The sequence below is a fragment of the Pinus tabuliformis genome, chromosome X (assembly GCF_031772625.1).
Source record: "Pinus tabuliformis cultivar Carrire ecotype Pingquan chromosome X, CPIR1, whole genome shotgun sequence".
Taxonomy (NCBI): domain Eukaryota; kingdom Viridiplantae; phylum Streptophyta; class Pinopsida; order Pinales; family Pinaceae; genus Pinus; species Pinus tabuliformis.
This window is the reverse complement of record NC_142308.1, coordinates 569131075-569137941: the sequence shown is the minus strand read 5'-3', so window position 1 is coordinate 569137941 and position 6867 is coordinate 569131075. Positions and strand designations below refer to the sequence as shown.

The following is a 6867-nucleotide window of genomic DNA, read 5'->3' as shown; positions in this document are numbered from 1 at the left end:
CCACACGTGATGAGGATAGCTAAATCTAAAGGAGTAGCAGATAAGGCCCCTTGGAGGAACAACGCAAGGAGGCAAAAGGGAATTAGCTATGGCAAAACACGTGGAAACTGCCAGCGAGTATTTCTACAGAAGAGAACGAGAAGCTCAAACTACAGCTACAGGAACATAGGAAAGAAAGGGGCACAGCATCAGAGGACACTACAGCGGAACCTCAAGGCAAAGAAGGAATGCAAGCTGATCTTGAGGAACTAATCCAAAAACTACAGGAAAGGGAATTGCAAGCAAATATAGAGATACAAGCTCTCAAACAGTAGTTGCAAGAAAAAAGAGGCACAACTGGCCTGCATGGCCAGTTGGGCTATGGATGCTCTACAATGTAGGCAGCCGGCCAAATCTTATGGCCTATACCTACGGACCAGTGGCTGCAATTCCAATTATTGCATTAGCACAGAGGGGTATCTCCCAGATCTAAAACCCCCAGCATTTCACAGATTTATGCAACAGCAGCTCCACAGAGGACAAGGCCAAGCTATCAGAGTTCTACCTCCATAATTTGGCCCTTCCTAACGTAACTTCATGGGACCCCAACACAGTTGTGGGAGATATGTAGCTGATGGCATTTACCTCATAGTTAAAACACAAAGAAAAGAGAGCGACAGAGGTCAAAGATGTTATGAACCAAGAGTTACATGAACCACTGTTAATTAGAGCAGAGCTAGGGGACCCCACTGCATTGATATCCACCCACCAACACCTAGCAACCAACCCTCAGGCTTTATTAAAATACATGGATCAACAGGCTCAGGCTATAGCACATTTCGAGGATATGGAGCGATTATTAGGGGACAATTGTGTTCATGCTTGCACCCGAAGGTGGAACACATTGTCCCACAGCCTCAAAATCAGGGAGTATCACACTCCAACTAGAATGAGGGAGGGCCTAGTACGGGTACCTCTCTACAAGAAGTCCATGCAGAACCTCCAGGCCAGCTGGATCGGCCTCAAGCTAAGCCCACCTTTTCTTTTGGGATTGGTAGAAGGAAGCATAGAAAAAGAAGAGCATAAGTAGTGGGAAGAGGTGGAAAAGAAGGCCGGGTTCCATGACAGTGAGGAGGATACTACTTCAGAAGCCTGGGATGTGAGAGTGGCAATTAAAGCAATGAAAGACGAGGAGCTGGACTAGTTTCTCAAGATGAGCAATCATTTTAGCGGAGGGGTGATGATGAGCCCCAAATTTGGTAACATTTTGGGCTCATTTGGCCTAATTACCCTGTTCAATCCTTCATTTTTCATATCTTATGGATTATTTTTTAGTATGTTTATGTCATTTGTACGAATAAGGGTAGTCACTATTCCTAGGTGGCTAACACGTGCTCATTTCAGGATTTTTTGACACATGTTGGAGCAAAAGCGAGCAGACATGGGCTAGGAGACAGCCAAGTTTGGGTTGAGGATTCATAGGGGGTTGTCTATGGCATTAAATAGCCTCCCTCGGGATATTCACCCCAACTCCGAGCTCCAAAGGCCACCAAAACCGGATCCAGAAGGCAGCCAAACAGATTTCTTGGAAGGAGCTGTTCACTCCACAGTTTGGGCAGCTAAGTCCCATAGATTTAGGAGGCCAGCTAGGGCCTCGTGGTGTATAAATTTAAGGCCTCAGCCTTCGAAAAGGACTTTTTGAAAAACCTCTTGCATATTCTATACTACAGTGCTGCTAGCTCTATTTTGTTCTTTTGTAGCCATTGTTGGCATAACTTTTGACTTATGATTATTTTTTGATAATGGGAAGCAGTCAGATTTGATATCAGCTCTGAGTTTTCTATAGGAGCCATAGCTCTCGGGGTTGGGCCCAACCTGAGAGCCCAGGGCCTCCTTCTTTGTATTGTTATCTTTCCTTTAAGCACTGTGATTTTCCTTTTATGCATTTGAAACGTGGTTTTGTTGAGCAAGATTTAGTTGTGTTGGTTAAATAGGTCATTGTTGAGGAATAGAATTGCTTCAGATGTGTAGAATAGATTGATAGGATAATAATTGATAAAGCTCCAGAAAAAGGGCCGCCTGCACTCTCAGTTTCACCTCTCCCTTATTGGATCAGGGGCTGGAATTGCAGAAACAGTGCTGCCCAACAAAAACACTAGTTTGCTTGACCATGCAATCTTTGGTGTAATGTCTTCATTTGTAGAAGTTAGTCATGCATTCAGACCTTTGTGGATGTTTCTTTGATTAAGTGCTGTACATGGTTTCTCTTTGGAAATAAAGTTGATGTTCATTTGTTTCGTTGATAGTTAGGATAGATTAGCTAAGATTTTGATTGTGTGCAGGATTTGGTTGATTCGGTTAAGTGCACACCGTGCAGGGCATATCCATCTCTCTCTCATCCACCTAAGCTTCGTCCAGGCCAGCTGCTCCATCTCCTAGTTAGATTCCTCGTCTCACAACTACTCTTCTGCCCACGTAACCCTACCTTCTTGCTCTTCCATTGCCTTAGCCTTCCTTAAGTCAAGTTAGATTTCCACATCCTCTCATCACTTCATCCATTAGTCACTGGTCATTTCAGACCCCTACCCTACCTCTTTAACCATTCATGCATCCTCTTTCACTCACCCATCCTCCAAAATCCAATTTTAGAAAATCCTGTAGAAATTCTTGAACATCCTGTAGAAATCCCTGAAACATCCTGTAGAACCCCTGCAGACTTCTTGTAGAAGCTCACAAGTGAGGTTGCTGGATAGCCAAACTTTGTGAAACTCTCTAGAAGGGTGTTAGGGACTCCTTAGACCTTCTCTGAGCCTTCCCAACCTTTTCCAAGCAGTCCCCTTCCTTGATCCACCCCTGCACAATAAAAAGCCAGTTAAAACACATGCATGATAATTCTGAGAACTTATTTGAAAACACGAAAAGATGTTTCCTTCAGATAGAGATAGCCTAGGCATGTGCATTTTACCTTCATAGAAGTAATGGCATCTCTTCTAATAGTTTGCATTCTCTCCTCTGCATTAGTAGGATTAGTTGGTAGAATTAGGGTTTACTAGGGTTTATGTTACTTTTTGGCTTTCAATTTCTTTCTGCAAGTAGATCAGCTTCCTCTGAGTTAGCTTCCATCCATCAGTTAAAAAGCTTCTTTTAAGAGCTCATAGAAATTGGCTTGAGCCCTAGCGGACTTGTGCCAGCTGACCAAGTGACAGCTGCGGCAAGAGCTAGTACTTGTGCATACAACACCGTCGCTTCCAAGTTTGTTACGAACTACCGGGTTGATAAAATTAAAGAAGGGAGTTCCAGGAGTTGCAACATTATTGCTGCAATACTGGGGCCCACCAATACCATGTAGAAATTATTGTGTAGATTTGAAATTGCCCATGAAATTTACTAAAACATGAGACTCAAATCTACTCTACTATTTTGCATAATTCAATTCACGATCGAGAACACAAATTATAAACATGCAAGAAAAATTATCACAGATACACAAAGATTTATCTAGGGGAAAAAAACTGCTCAAAACCCCTTCTTATCTATATTGCGTTAATAAAATAATAGAGATGAATACATATGTTTCTCAAGCCTGAGCACAACCTGCAAGTGTATAGTCTATCCCTCTGCCTAACTGACTGACTTTGGCCAACACTTAGCCAATTTTCAAGCCCTCCAAGCTCCTATTTCCTTGAGGAATTAGGCCCCTATTAATTAGGAAATTCCTCAATTGGAATTTCGCAATTCCTTTAGGCTCATCCTCTGACTACATGCACCACCTGTACACTTTAGAATAGTCTATAATTGATAGTACACTGCCTTGGAATCTCCATCTCAACTGGGTAACTCAAATTATTTGCATGCATTAGTTATTTTGGGCCGATTGATTAGTTAACTGGTTGATCATTGAGTGTGGTTGAAGTACACTTCCACAACATGACCTTCCACTAGTTCTTCCAACAATTAAAACTAGTTTAACTAACCATAACTCAATTTAACTAAAATATATTGCTACAAATTAGCAATCAGTCATACTGAACTGAACTCAAGCTTCCCCAAATTGAATTAACTAAGTTAACTAAATGACAAGTACCATGTCACCTCAGTTAATTACTTCCAATAATTTTGCTGAAGTGAATATTCAAAATTTCTCTAGTTTGATCAAGGAAAAGTCAAACTGATATTTTCTTGTTGCATTTTCAACATCAATTTCTTGAGTCGCCCATATTAGTGTTGTTTAGGATCTGTTTCCTCAACTGAATTCTAGCTAGTTCACATTCCAAATAAGATAAAAGGTGGCTTCCAACATCCACTTACTCACTAAGGGTACAAATTATCATAATGCAACCCCCTGCCAATAGGAGATGCCTTTCCTCATTCTTGAAGTAGTCCTAGGTAAGGAGTGCTACTGCACTCTACCAATTTCCTCAATTCTATTCTCCCTTTGCCTCGTAATTTCTTTTTGCCAACTTTAGATGGGCCTTTACTGCAATTTATCCATAATACTTTATGGGTTACGACCTCCACCTTTTGCATTAACTCTGACATGCTCAACATCGATAACAACCTCCTTGCACTCGTGTAGCCTCCCTCCTTATCAAACTAACATCCCTTCATTCGATGTAGAACTGGTGAGTTTAAAACCAATTGCATGCTTATGACATTTTCCAGGGACATGCTTCCATGTCCCTTGCTTATTTTGTAGTGGGGTGATGGCAACCATCCCCCCCTTTCACTGCTAATCACCCCATCTGAGGAATTAAATTCAAAATTTAAATAAAATAAATTTATAATAATATTATCAAATATTAAAATATTAAAAAAAAGTTACTATTATAAAATATCTTTCAATTAAAATTTCCCCCAAGGAGGGTGTGACGAGAGCCGACATTCCCCCTGCTTTGATATGATGCCAACTCACATGAAAGGGAGCTACAAATCCCACTATACTTGATGCATTGCATGTGCTCTTGTCACTTGAGTTAATCATGACATGAAGTTAACATAAGGTTAAACATCATTTATTGCAAGTGGCATAGGGAGATAGAAGAAGACTCAACAAGAGTTCTATAAAATTGGCAGTTTTGGAGGAAAAAATTGACAACATAGATCGCAAGTTGACCATTCTAGCCAAGGGATCAAATAATATATCCTCCTTGGATGAGGGAAGTGGCCAAAGAGCGCGTATGCCTGGAGTTCTTTCCAATAGTTGTTAGACTCAACACTAGTGGTCATTTTTGTCTTCTCATGTTGATGTATGTCAAGGTTTGGGACAACCAATTTGTTTTTTATAAGTTCCTATTTACAATATGGTATGGTTAAACAAGGTGTTAGCAACCTCAAGGCTTTGAACTTATGTTACTAGTCTGGTTTCCCTTTGGCTAGACCAATAGAAAAAACTTTTTGGCCTACACAATCGTCATTTGACGTAATACAAAGTGCCGAACTTCAAAAAAATAAAATCTTCCAATTAAATTCCTATTATCACATTGTTTAGAAACACAATGAAATTTGCAGTTTTTAAAAAATTTTCAAATACTTGATTTAACATAATATATAATTAGCACAACCACATTAGTAAATGTGGTTGAGATATGAGTAATTTTTCCGCTTTTGAAATTAATGGCTCTAGCACTACCACTTGTTTTATAAACTCATGCATTCACATGATGCCATTTGTTATTTGATAATTTGCATGATAAGTTCATAATTGTAGTAGGAAAATGTGAAAAAATAAACATGTATTCATATAATGTCATTTGTGAATTGATAAATTGCATGGTAATTTCATATTTGTATTGAATACATGTTAAAAGGTAAACATAGAGAAAAGATGAAGATAATATGCTTAGTGTCTTACATTTATAATTATAAAATTATAATTATAAGATAAAATTTTAGAGGCAAAGCGATTTAATCCTCGGGAAATAAGAAATAATAAAAAGCCAGCAAATTGCGTTTATTCATAGATCGCGTGGCCTAATGGATAAGGCGCTCGCCTCCGGAGCGGGAGATTGTGGGTTCGAGTCCCACCGTGATCGTTTGCGTCTCTGCGTTTAATTTAAATTGAAACCGAGTAAAGTTCATATACTCAGCTTTTATTTTGAATAAAATTGTTTGTTTTATTTTTCTAAATATATGAATATATTTTAATTTAAAAAAATTCAAAAAATTAAATTACATTATTATATTTTACTAATACCATTCAGTTGATTTTTTTGTTCTAATGTTTATTTTGCTTTTATTTTGAATAAAATTTGTTTGTTTTATTTTTCTAAATATATGAATATATTTTAATTTTAAAAAATTCAAAAAATTAAATTACATTATTATATTTTACTAATACCATTCAGTTGATTTTTTTGTTCTAATGTTATTTTATTTATTAGATTTATAATAACAACAGATTATTTTAAATAAAATTGTTTGTTTTATTTTTCTAAATGTATGAATACATTTTAATTTAAAAAAATTAACAAAATCCAAAAATTCAAAATATTTTGAATAAAATTGTTTGTTTTATTTTTCTAAATATATGAATATATTTTAATTTAAAAAATTCAAAAAATTAAATTACATTATTATATTTTACTAATACCATTCAGTTGATTTTTTTGTTCGAATGTTATTTTATTTATTAGATTTATAATAACAACAGATTATTTTAAATAAAAATGTTTGTTTTATTTTTCTAAATATATGAATACATTTTAATTTAAAAAAAATCAAAATCCAAAAATTCAAAAAATTAAATTACATTATTATATTTTAATGATACAATTCAGTTGATTTTTTTTTTTAATGTTATTTTATTTATTAAATTTATGATGATGATGATGGTTAACGTCCGCTGAGACCAAATAATGGTCTATCGGACCTAAAGAGACAAATTATCTA

General features: G+C 36.7%; 1 non-coding gene across 1 annotated transcript; it reads left to right on the top strand.

The window, feature by feature from the left end:
* Positions 1 to 5938: 5938 nt before the first annotated feature.
* On the top strand, positions 5939 to 6011 carry TRNAR-CCG (transfer RNA arginine (anticodon CCG)). The gene has a single exon. It is a non-coding gene; the product is annotated as a tRNA-Arg (tRNA).
* The last annotated feature ends 856 nt before the right edge of the window (positions 6012 to 6867 follow it).